Raw genomic sequence first — 13,172 nt, forward strand, 5'->3', positions numbered from 1 at the left:
TCAAGGCTGTGAAAGGTTTTTTCTAGGTGTTCACTTCAAATTGTAATCTACACTACTTAAATACGATATAGTTTCTCATTTGTTACCATTTCTGTGATGGTGTGGAAATAGTTATGCAGATATCTACTTTCTAACTACGACAAGATATTGTATGACGGTTGATCTGTTAGATATTTTACTAGTTTGAGTTCTTATTGAGCCTGATTATTTAGCAGTCTTAGTCTCTTGGGTGAGGTGAGGTTTCCTAGAGATCTTAAACAAAGTTCTTTAGATAGTTGCAATGAACATCTGATAATTAGGCTAATTGGAATTGCATAGTTAGTCTTTTTGAATCTTGAATGCTCTAGTCTGGGGGTGGTCTGAACTCACTGGCCACACAACATCTATTTGTTCAACTTCTGTACAATATAACTCATAAGACAATTCCTCAAAGACTTATACACTGTAGAATGTGGGTTGGAAAAAGGATTATACTCAAGGCTTATACATCTTAGCAGTAAGCAGTGACAGTTGATAGCTGTGTGTTAACATCAGATATAAGTCTTGATATTCAATTAGATATAGTGTGATACAATTTAAATCACTATAATTGGAGTTTGTTTACTTCACTTGCATACTTAGATATATATGTACACTTGAAGTCTCAGTTAGAGTAATAACACTTCAAAAAGAAATTAAAAAAGAAAAAAGAAACAATTTAAGTTGACTAGGAGCTTGTTGAGTCACACTAGTATGGCGTCTAACTACACTCTAGATTAGTATAGCAGAAATTGTCCTCCTCTGAATTACCTCAGAAGGAAAGCTTAGAATCCTTTATATATGGTTCGAGTTATGTAGGGTTCCAAGGAGGTTACTTCTTAGTAGGTGACGATTAAGCAGGTGCTCCTCATGCTGCTATACTTTCTTCTTTTCTAACAAACCAGTTTCTTCTTATAAGTTTTAAAGGCTGATTAACCCTATATCAAGGCCTTCTGCTTGCTAGACAATTTATCAATAAATATTTAAACTATATTGTAAAAATTCAAATTTGAAGGATTTAGAGGATAGCAGTGGGGAAAGTAAGCTTGGTGAGTCAGTATATTAATCTGTGCCAAGTGTGTATTTTATACATTATCCAAAAAAGATAGTGTAATTTATATATTGATCTGGAAAACAGTGTGATCAATACTAAAACTAGATATAATTATTGCATAAGGATCAACATTACTATGATGCAAAAGTTGTGGAAGTTAATATGTCTTTATCTGCAGCTGGTGCTGTCCTTTTGCCTGTATTTAAAACATGAAAGTTTGAACTAGCTTCTTTTGGGAGTTGCTAGTATCTTGCATGCTGAGCAAAAGTTGAATATATTGTTTGTTGGACTTGTTTCGTCTCCTTTATGCAGAGCGCAAAGGAGTTACAAAGTTGTTCCAGCTATGTGTTATGTTGGATATATTATCAAAATCTGCAATATAAATATTGTGCAAAGTTTTGGAACAAGTGTCATGGAGCTTCTCATTTTGTACAATCCAATTGTTTTTAGATATACAAGTAGAGAGTCAGATGGGTTTTATAAATTTGGGGACATCCAAGGTTTCATGTAATTGACACCCTTTTCTTTGCGGTTAATAGGAATAGAGTAAAGATTGATCAGTGGTGACTATGATCAACAAATCAATGAGTTTAAGACCTTCGATTATTCTTACTTATTATGTAAAATATGTTACTTATATATGTGGTTCAGTGTAAAGTGTCAATTTACTAGGATGAAGAACTTTTATGGTTCTAAGACAATATTCGAACATTATGTATGAATTACTAACTTGGGTAATGATACCTGTGCTTTTAAGTTTGTCAGATTGCTTTCATAGGTATGTGTGCTCCTTTAAATACCACTGTGCACTTGGGATAACAATGATGAACTGCAGAATCCTCCAGTTATTGTCATTTCTATATTTTCACTCCTTTTTCTTGCATGCTCTCAGGATCTTGCGACAGAAGTCCAACATGCATTGTATGTAACTCTATCGGAATTCAGTGGCAATATCGAAGATGAGAATGACTTGGAGTGCCTAATAGAACATCAGTTCGAAGTGCTGCAGAAAGCATTGAAGATACCTCATAAGTCATCAGAAGCTCGTTTGATGGTATCAAAGAAGTTTCTTACTTTATTTAGGACAGGGAAACTAGGTTCTTTTGTCCTTGATGATGTCCCTGTGTTTAACCTTGTATCATAAAATACCTTCCCCCCTTTGTTTTAATCCTTAATTTTCACAGCAATGGAAGGAATGATTGATATATTGTATCAGCTCACTGGGTTTTGGTTGCTATATCCTATTTTGCTTCTTGTCATGTTACAATACATCTAAATGGGGATGGTAATGGGTATCCTGTTACAGGGTACTCATGGATATCCGATCTGATTATATAAGGTTAGTGATGCAGGAGCATAACTAGCTGTCTGTCAAACCTGTTATTTGTAGTCGATATTAATGGATCTCTTTGAAGTTAGAAATTATTGGGTCTATTAATAGAATGAAAATTTATGGGGATTTTTGGGAAATCACTTTTGAGTCTTGAAAAATGTCTTTCTATCAATGTAATTTTCACTATAAGATTATATATATATATATGATCTATGAAATGAAAGAGTAGATTTAGAAAAATTAACTAAGAGCATGCTTGACTTATTTTTTTAATTTAAAAATTATTATAAAGTTCTTATAAAAAATAATAGTTTTACCTAGTGGATGTACTTTTTATAAGTTTTTTTATAGATAAGTTGTTTAGTAAAATAATTTATATAAACTCTAATTTTAATTAAAATTATCATAAAGGGTATTTAATAAATAATTTTTTATTAATAATGAATTTTGTTGTTCAAAATAAAAAAAATTAATTTTGTTATTTATCTATTTAAAATAAATTTTTAAAAATATAAAAAAGATTTTTTTATAACATAAAGCTCATAATTGATAATAAATTTTAAAAAAAGAGTTCAATAAATAATTTATAAATAATACATAATTCATAAATAATTTTTTATTGAATAACAATAAATAAATACAATCAAGAAAAAAATTGAATCAACTAAAAAAAATGAGATATGAAAGAAAACAGTGAGTAATGGAGGAGAACCTATAATAGAAGAAAAGAAGTTTAGGTTGGTAGTACTAATTTAAGAAAACCATTGATGTCTTTATCAACAAAGTTAACTTTCATGAACAATATTATCTCAACAACCATAATCAATAAATATTATTTCAATTTTTATTTAATTTATCTCAACAACTATTGACTTATTTAATTAATTATTTCAATAATAATAATCAAATATTATATACATCATAAAGAAGTTAAGAATAAATAAACATCATATAATTGCCATATCAAACAATAAACTGAAAAGCATCAACTAATAAAGAGAGTTTTAAAAATAAAAAAAGATAAAAAATAAAATAAAAAATAAAATAGAAAGAAAAAAAGAAATAGTACCTTAATGCAGTTTTGAGTTTTGAATCTTTTTTTTTCTTAATATTTATAAGAAAAAAAATCTTAGAATGATGATTTCTAAAAGGGAGAGAGGAGAGGGAGATTGATAGGGAGAGAGGAGGAGTATTTTTTGAGAGAGAGGATCTTTTTGGAAAAAAATAGCTCTCCTAATAAGCTGACGTGTTTTTCAAAAAAATAAAATAAGAAAAAGCTCCTAATTGTAGCTTTTTTTTAAACTTTTTTTTAAGATTTTATTCTTAAAAAAAAGTTACCTTTTTTAAAAAGCTTTTTACGAAATCTTGTTTAACTCAACTTCTACTTTTAAGTAGTAGATAAATTAAATATAAGTCAGACCAAACAAGCACTAAAAAACTTGAATTGCAAGTGTTCTTGCTTGGAGAAACAAAATTTCTTCCTTAAATCAAGTTGTGGCTTGGTCACGTTGAGTGGCATTCGCGATTAGTGATGTTGAGTGGCTTCCATCACCATCACTTGGCTTCTGTCAAGTTGGTATCAGAGCTCGTCGATTGCAGCATAGTTAGTGAATGGGCAATATGGTTCGAAGATGTAGAATTTATGATGTGAACTTGCAAGATCAAATCACTAAACTTCAACATGCTAACCGTGTCTTACAACAAACAGTGAATGAATTTTTTCAGAAAATGCAACTTTGTTCTCTTGGAAGTCAACGTCGTAATTCTACTCGTTCTAGAAGAGAAGATAGGGATGATGCTTTTTCTTCTTCGCATATTTCTAAGATTGTTCCTCATGAGAACCCTTGGGCAATAAAATGATTGGTGGATGCTCTTGAAGGATCTTGTAGGAGCATCTAAATTAATGTGGTTGATTTTTCAGGACCACATGACCCCAATGCTTATGTTGATTGGATTGCTTAAAACCACAAATCTCATAAAAGAGGGTAATTAGCTGGGTATATTTTTTGCTAAGGGCATTAGCAACTTTGTTGGAACTTCTTGATTTGTGATTCAAGACAAAATTGAATTTTTCCAAATAAGAAACCTAGGTAGCATGTCTAGTATTTAGCTTCTTGAGTAGCTTCCGTCACCGTCTCTTGGCCTGTATCAATTAGGGTATTCTATAATTGGATTTGGATAGAGTTTGGGTAGTGATTTCACTACTAGTATCGACTTCGGGTAAGATTCGGGTACTAACCTTTGGGTACCCAATACCCGAACCTAATTATATAAATTTTTTAATTTTATGTAATTAAAGACAAACTTATATTGTTAATTAAATTAATTTATGAAATTATGATTATTAATTAACTTGTAATATCTTTTAATACATATACTCTATATATTGTGTTAATTTATAAAAAATATAATTACTATTATATATATTCTTTTAGTATATATACTTTAAATATATACTTTAAATACATAAACATATTTACTTTTTATTTTGTATTAACGTTACAAAAATTAGTTAAATTTTATTGTTTGTGTTTTTATATATTTAATTATTAGTAAATTATATGAAATATGGATAGAAAAATTATTATATATAAATATAGGTACGGATTTGGGTTTGAATAATTAGGTACTTATAAAGAGCATTTTAATAATTTTTTTACAGAATCGATTTTTAAACAAGTTCGGGTAATTATCAGGTGATGGGTATGTATTAAGGTTCGGATACTAAATTTAAAAAATATTCGAGTAATTATAAAATTCGGATATCTCATTTATTAATTGGATTGAAGGTCGGATATCTCAAAATTAACTATATCTTAACCATTTACATCCCTACGACTGAAGAAACATACTAGTATTAGGTTTCATGTCTTCCTGGTTATGGGCTTTTTCCCAAATTCCTACCAACTAGTTAATAGGCTAAATATTGATCATAGATTCATTGCTAGACAAAGGATACTATCCCATTTCTCTTCTCTATTTTTTTTTTGTTTCTTTCTTTTTATCTATCTATTTTTTTGCATTTTTAAGGTCAATACTTTTAGATCATAAATGATTCGTTCCTCTTTTTGATTTTTTAGCCAAAAATGTTATATTTTGAAGTATGTTTTGCTTTCTCTCTTTTTATGATTCAATATTTTGTTTTGTTTTGTTTTCTCCTTTGTATATGTTTTATCTATTGCTACTTTTCCTTTTGTTCTGATTTTTTTTGGGTAATTGAAGATTGGTTTGGGATTGTTAGGATCTAGGGAAGTTTGTTGATTAGATGATGTTTAGTTACTCTTCTTTTTTTTGTTTTTGCTCAATCAAATAAATTATTTATTAGCATCAAGGCTAATATAAAACTTGGTTGTTAAAAGTAGGAGAAGAAAAAACATCACAGACACACCTTAATGTGGATGATCATTTAGCATCATTAAAAATGAAAACATTAATCTTGTTAATGCCAAGATCAGATATGGGCTTAATTGGATGGTCATCTCCCTCCATATTATGAGACAAAAAGCTTATAGGTTCTCTACTAAATTCATCAAACATTGTACTTAAAGAAAACCATGCCCACAATAAATTCACACAAAAATTATATATAAATATTTAATTATAGTAATTATTGATTCAAACAAATTTAGTAGAAAAAATTACATTTTTCTATATACATATGAGTGTGGAAAGAATTAACCACAATAAATTCTCTTCTTTTTAACAAAAATCTAGCTTTTAATTGTGTCCAAATTCAAGCATTAAGCAGGCCACTTAGTCCCTTAAATAAGAAGCTTAAGATCATGACATAAAACCAAGGTAAGATATTCTCTTAATCCAAGGTTCTCTTTTTGTGTGGGATCACTCATTTGAAAATGAAGCTTCCACTACCCTGTCTTAGCTCCTTTTGTTTTCACATTTAATTCTCACTTGAATTGCAAGGCTTTTGCAATTCGTTTTATTCCTTTCACAACTTATCCCAAGGTCCAATGACAGATTGATATTTCCTAATAGTTTTTCCTATATGCTTAGCACAATCCCAAAAGCAACAAAGAACAAAAAAGTTAGTTGTTTAGGTGTTCATATTAAATCCACTCCAAGAAAATCAATCTTTAACTTAATAAGAAAAATCAAATAAGTGGGTAGACAAGAGTGGTCCCAACAGAAAAATTAAAAAAAAAAGACCTTTCATAATCATCAAATATGAACTCCCTACCATTTCATCCCAATACCCCCAAAAGAAAAAGTTATCTACATTTTGCAAGGAAAAAAAAAATTAAAGGGTCAATGTCAAACTTACACCAAAAAGATGTTCACATTAGATATTTTCTTGGGAATTGACTTTGAGTATATTACAAAAAAAAAAAAAGTCAACACAGAGATGGGAGAGATGCTTTGTTTTGATTTAGATTTTCCAATCTATAAATATTTGAACTTGATTTTAATTACTACTCTTTTCTTTTTTTGTTTATTTTATTTTATTTTATTTTATCATATATAAATATTTAATCATAGTAATAATTGATTCAAACAAATTTAGTAGAAAAAATTACATTTTTCCATATATGCATGGGTGTAAAAAGAATAAACCACAATAAATTTTTTTTTTTTACAAAAATCTAGCTTTTAATTGTGTCCAAATTCAAGCATTAAGCATGCCACTTGGGCCCTTAAATAAAGGCTTAATATCCTTGTTTCCACAATCTTGCCTTTTCTCTTTTCTTTTCTCTTTTTTTTTATTATATTAAAATTAAATAAGTTAAAAAATTTTAATTTTAATATTTATGTCAATAAATATTGTTGTTCGTTGGTGTAAATTTTTAATATTTATTATTCATGTTTATGTTATTTGAAGGTGATGATGATGGATCAATCAATTTAAAATTATGTAAATTTGGATAATGATGTGAAAATTTTGAATGAGGATGAAATTTCCTTCCAATTCCATATATTTGAATTTGAACAATTGAGTAAGTGGGCCAAAAAAGAAACTTCAAATGTTTAGAGTTATTTTACTAAAATTGGTAAAAAACAAGATGTTGTCAAAAGAGCAACTTGTAACGGTTGTAAAATGGAGTATAAGGTTGGCCCTAAACGTAGTGGCTCTAATTATGGCACTTCACATTTGCATCATCACATTGAAACTTGTAAATTTATTTCATATTTTAATACATATCAAATGCTTATGGATCATGAAGGGAAAGTAAGGGTTAAAAAATTTGATCCTAGGATGTCACGTGACATGCTTGCTGAGCCATAATTTAAAATGACTTGTCTTATGCTTTTGTTGAATATGATAAGATTAGAGCTTAAGTTAAATATGTAAATCCAGATATGGTGATGCATTCTAGAAATATTGTTGTATTTGATATTCGGAGGATTCATTTGAAAGAGAAAGAGAAACTTAAACAATCTATAGTCAAGCTACCTAATCGAATTTGTTTAACTTCTAATGTATGGACAATATCTACTTTTAAGGACTATATTTGTTTGACTGCTCACTTTGTCAATGAAGATTGGAAGTTATGTAGCAAGTTACTTAACTTTTGTTGTATGCCTCCTTCACACACTAAAGTTGAATTAGCTGCCTTTGTGTTTGATTGTTTGAAAGAATAAGGAATAGATAAAAATGTTTTCTCCATTTAGATAATGCTTCTACTAATGATAACATGTAAGCTATCTTGAAAGGCCACCTTCATTTGCAAAATAACTTGATATGTGATGGTGAATTCTTTCATGTGCATTGTTGTGCTTATTTATTAAATCTTATTGTTCAAGAGGCTTGAAAGTAGTCAATGAAACATTATTTAAAACTAAAAAGAATGTGAAATATGTAAAAGCATCGGATGGGAGGATGACAAAGTTTCAAGAATGTGTTCAACAAGTTGGCATTGATATAAGTGTTATGTTACGTTTAGATGTGTCAACTATATGAAATTCAATATATTTGATCCTTGAAAGTGCAATCAAATATCAAAAAGCTTTTGCTAGTTTTCGATTTGTTGATAAAACTTATAAATATAATCCATTTGATAAGGAATAGGGGAAGCAATGATAATTTGTGAATTCTTGGAGCTCTTTTATGAAACCACAAACTTGATATCTGATTTATCTTATCCAACTTTCAACTTGTATTTCATGCCAGTTTGAAAAATTGAATCCATTTTAAATGAGAATTTGCATAATGAAGATAAGGTTATTAAAGATATGTCTCAAAAGATGAAAATGAAATTTGACAAGTATTGGAAGGATTATAGTATAATGCTTGCATTTAAAGCTAGTTTTGACCCAAGGTTGAAGCTTTATTTCTTAAAATTTTGCTATTCTGAATTTAATGCTTTTACTTGTTGTGGAAAGTTAGAACATGTGAAGACAAAGTCGTACAAGCTCTTTGAGGAATATGCAAGCAACCTTTGTGCGTCATTAAGTATTTGTTCTTACTCAATGAGTAATTTGCATAAGTAAACTGAATGGGGAACTAAACTTAAAGGATCAAAGATTTTTAGTTTAAGTTTTATGTCTTTCTAACATTTTATTACATAACAATTTATGTTACTTTACTTATGTTTTGATAATTTTTTTTGTCTATGTATTTAAAAATTGTAGGAGTTCAAAATGTTTTAAAGTGAAATAATTTCTATTGTTGGAAAGTCTGAGTTCGATGTTTATTTAGATGAGGCAAAACTTGACTATGAAGTGTTTAAAAGCTTGGATGTGTTTAATTATTGGAATGACAATACTAAGCGTTTTCTTGAAAGTTTTATTGTGGCACAGGATGTATTGAGCATTCCGATTACTACGTTAGCATCAGAGTGCGCTTTTAGTATTGGTGGCTATGTTCTCACCAAGTTTAGAAGTTTTCTCCACTATGAAAATGTTCAAATGCTTGTCTACACAAAAAATTGGTTGCATGGTTTTAGTTACCGATTGTATTGTTTATTTTATACATTTCAATGTCTTTAATTTTTGCTTGTTAAATTAATAATTTTACTTAATATTGAAACTCACTATCTTTTTTGCTTTTATCATAATGAACATTAGATGATAATGATTCAGACCTTGAAACATCATTATTGTCCAAACAAGTTTCAAATGTTTTGTTTAAGGATGAGGATTAAAAGGACATAAATGAGTCTTAAAGTTTCTATTTATTTGGTTATGTACTTATGTTGATGGGATTGTAGTTTCTATTAAAGATTGTAACTTTACTTATGTTTAATGCAATTTATTTGCTTATTTATATTTGGTGTAATTTATTTATTTGTAACATATTTTTATTATTCAATTTATGGATTAAATCATGGAACAATTTTATTGATAGGGAGTCTGCTAGGTAAATTTGTAAAAATGAATTTTGTTTTTGAAAAAAAGAAGTGAGCTAGTGTAACCCAATCCATGGGCTAACAAGTAGTGGGCTGGTTGGGATTTTGACAACCAATGTAAAAAATGAGCTGGGCTATTGACACTTTTATTCATAGTCATTGTCCATCTTACGATTCTAATCAATAATGTCGTATTCTTCACAATCATTCTCTATATGATCAGATGCATTGTCATCACTTACGACCATCACAATGTCGTTTGCAAATGACAATGGACCCATTGCATTCCTAGATGACGGTTGCATTTGTTGCCAAGAATGAAGTATTTTGTTTGATGCACATTCTGATTGAAATTGTGCAAACAACATTTGCAAACACCTCGTGTGTACCAAACTACTCAAACTCATGTGCATACATCCATGGTGATTGCCTTTGTTGTTTGTTAGAGAATGCATGGTGTAGTATGTCTAAAGCATTATAATTTTGTTGTAAGTGATTACTATGTTGGACACTTTGTTCATGTCGCATAACGTTTGCATTTTGTTCCTTAACTATCACAAACACTGCAACTGCCCTCTCATCTTGTAGAATACTTGCTACATCTTCATCATCCTTAATAACTGCGTGTGAAACCCCGACGACATGATTAAGCAACGCATGTAGCTCGATTTCATGACTTTGTGAGTTTATCCCAACAACATCTTCAATCAGCTTCACTAAGCACGAAAATGACAAATCACTCCCAACCCCCCTCATTTATGTTTCACCACCCTTGTAAGTGTCATTGACCCAATGACCACCGTATGTAATTATAAGATTCACATTTGGCAAATCATTGAAATTTAATAGAAAACAAATGCCACAATTAATCAATTTATGAAACAAATTTTACGCAATGCATAAAAACTAGTCACATAATAACTTAAAGTAAGTCTCGCAATACTTAAAAACTAAAGATGCATTACACAAGTCATGCAATGCCTAAAAGTTAGTTTTGCAATACTAAATAATAAGTCACATACTACCTAATATTCACTCAAGTTATGCCAACTTAACTGATCACACATTGCCTAAAACTAGTCATGAAAAGCTTAAGTCACACAATACAAAATAACTAGTCACGCAATGTCTAATATTCATTCATACAATACCTAATATCTAGTCATGTAATACCTAAAAAAAATAATATTTCAACTATTGTCATCATACCTTTGCTTCTCTTATATAAATAGAAATTTAAGAAATTATAGTAAGCAAATAAGTTATTAAGCATAAAAGAAATTAAATGTAGTTAATATTTATGTAAAATATGTAATAAAATAATATTTTTATTCATAAAGCTATAACAAAGCAGATAGTACATCATAAAAATCATGTATTATGCGCCTTCCATAGTTTATTTCTTCTTAATCTCATCAACTAATTCATAAATTTCAGCTAGAATCTTGTTATTGTTCAGAATTTTTGTCTTTAGAACTTCTGTCTTAACTAACACCTTGTCAATCGAAACACACAAGTCCTTCTCCATGTTCTCAGTGACATCCATCAATTTTCCCATATATGTTATAATATATTCAGAGATATCATCCTTTTCAAACTCATCATCCTTTTTGATTTCCCTATAGAATGTTTAAAAGCCATGAGAAGTTTGAAATTTTGTGACTTTGATTAAGATTATTTTGATTGAAATGGAGTATGAACAAAGGTTTTCTCTATTTATAGGCATGAATGCTAACTCTTAGAAAGGATGTTCAATGGTTTTAAGCTTGTTTTTTGATAAATGTAAATCAATGCAATAAGTGATTTAAAGAAAATTTAATAGTTCTGTGTTAGTTGAATCTGGATGGCTTTCTACACCGACAAAAGTGGAATTAAGGGGGCTGAATTGGTTATTAAGCATTCCTAATTCTCTTCTAATTTTACAAAATTAGTTATTTAAGGGGCTGAATTAGTAGATATTCAGCTTTAGTAGTAGGTAGATAAAGTAACGCAATGATTCAAAACCAATCACACAATGCCTACAAATTAGTCAAGCAATGCACGTCACGTAATGCCGAAAAGCTACTCTCGCAATGCCTCCTATCAAGTCACACATTACTTAACATTTAGCCACGTAATGCCAAATAAACAAGTCATGCAATTCTTAAAAACTAGTCACACAATGCTTAAGTCACGCAATACATAACGACCAGTCATACAATACCTAATATTTGGTGAAGCAATACCTAAAAAGTATTCACAAAATGCCTAACAACTAATTGATGTCGCTACTTGCAGTCAAGTTTAAGTTGCCAAAGAACATAAACAAATAAACCCAGGAATCCAAAACAAATGCCTTAATGTCATTTCTACTCTTTAAGATACTGAGTGAGAGTTGGATGGCAAGATAGATTTTGATGACGTTAGAGAGTTCGACGACAAAATAAAGAAATTAGGATTTAATTTAGAATTTTAATCTGGATGGTTGTCAGTTAAAATTCTACTACGCAAGTATACATATCGAATAGACAGTATATTAGCAAGCAGAGTATCGATCCCACAGGGAATTGATCTAAAAGTTTATTAAGTACTAAAATTATAGCAAATTAATTTTATTCAAACAATATCAAAATAATATCAAATCAAACTAAGTTATAACAAATTTAAACTAAGAAAAATCAATATAATAAACACTCAAATAAATATCAAATCAAACAAGCCTAGGATTACAATATCCCTCACACTTCATCTAAATCTTACCTCTCTTCCTTAATTTATTTCAATGGTTTGAATTACTAACCTAGAGTCCTAAATTATTTAAAAGGGTCTCCTGACTCATATTATAAAAATATCTATTTTAACCAAAATACTATATCCCTATATGAATTGAAATTAAAATAGATTCATTAAATTCAGGCTCTAATCTGGCTATATATAACCTATAAGTATATCGTTATCCTACACACAAATCAAGTAATATGATCACATGCTATTCTAATTTTAATCTATACTAAACTCTCCTTCCTATATTTGTTTAGGTTCCTAAATCAATTTAAATGGTAGCCAAGCAATTAAAAGCATTAAGAACAAATTGGAATAAACAATTCAAATCCCATTGAAAATAAGCAAGAAAGAGATTAAAAATTTAGATTACATGTGAGTTCAATTGCAATCCTAGAAAAATAAATTTAACTAAAATAATTTAAATTAATCATTTAAAAAGTAATTAAACTTAAACTATAAAAATACCTAAAATACTAAAATCCGAATCTAAAATCTCAAAGATCTAACTACTTAAGCCTCCAAAATGTGTCAAAATAACTCTATATAATAGAGTTATCAATGGTGAGATAGAGAAAACTAGGATCATTTAATTTGTCTAAAATGATTTCAAGGACATTGTGATCAAATTATGTCAAAAATTAACTGAAAACAGTTAAAAGTATAATGAAGTCATTTTTAAATTGAACTTATGAGAAGGGGTATT

General features: G+C 29.2%; 1 protein-coding gene across 2 annotated transcripts in view; it reads right to left on the reverse strand.

The window, feature by feature from the left end:
- EMB2820 (Cytidine/deoxycytidylate deaminase family protein) overlaps positions 1-13,172 on the reverse strand; it is a 54,088-nt gene that overhangs the window by 6,672 nt on the left and 34,244 nt on the right. The window lies entirely within an intron of this gene.

Source organism: Theobroma umbraticum, unplaced genomic scaffold (assembly GCF_002168275.2).
Source record: "Theobroma umbraticum cultivar Fairchild unplaced genomic scaffold, ASM216827v3 scaffold_147.0, whole genome shotgun sequence".
NCBI classification, from domain to species: domain Eukaryota; kingdom Viridiplantae; phylum Streptophyta; class Magnoliopsida; order Malvales; family Malvaceae; genus Theobroma; species Theobroma umbraticum.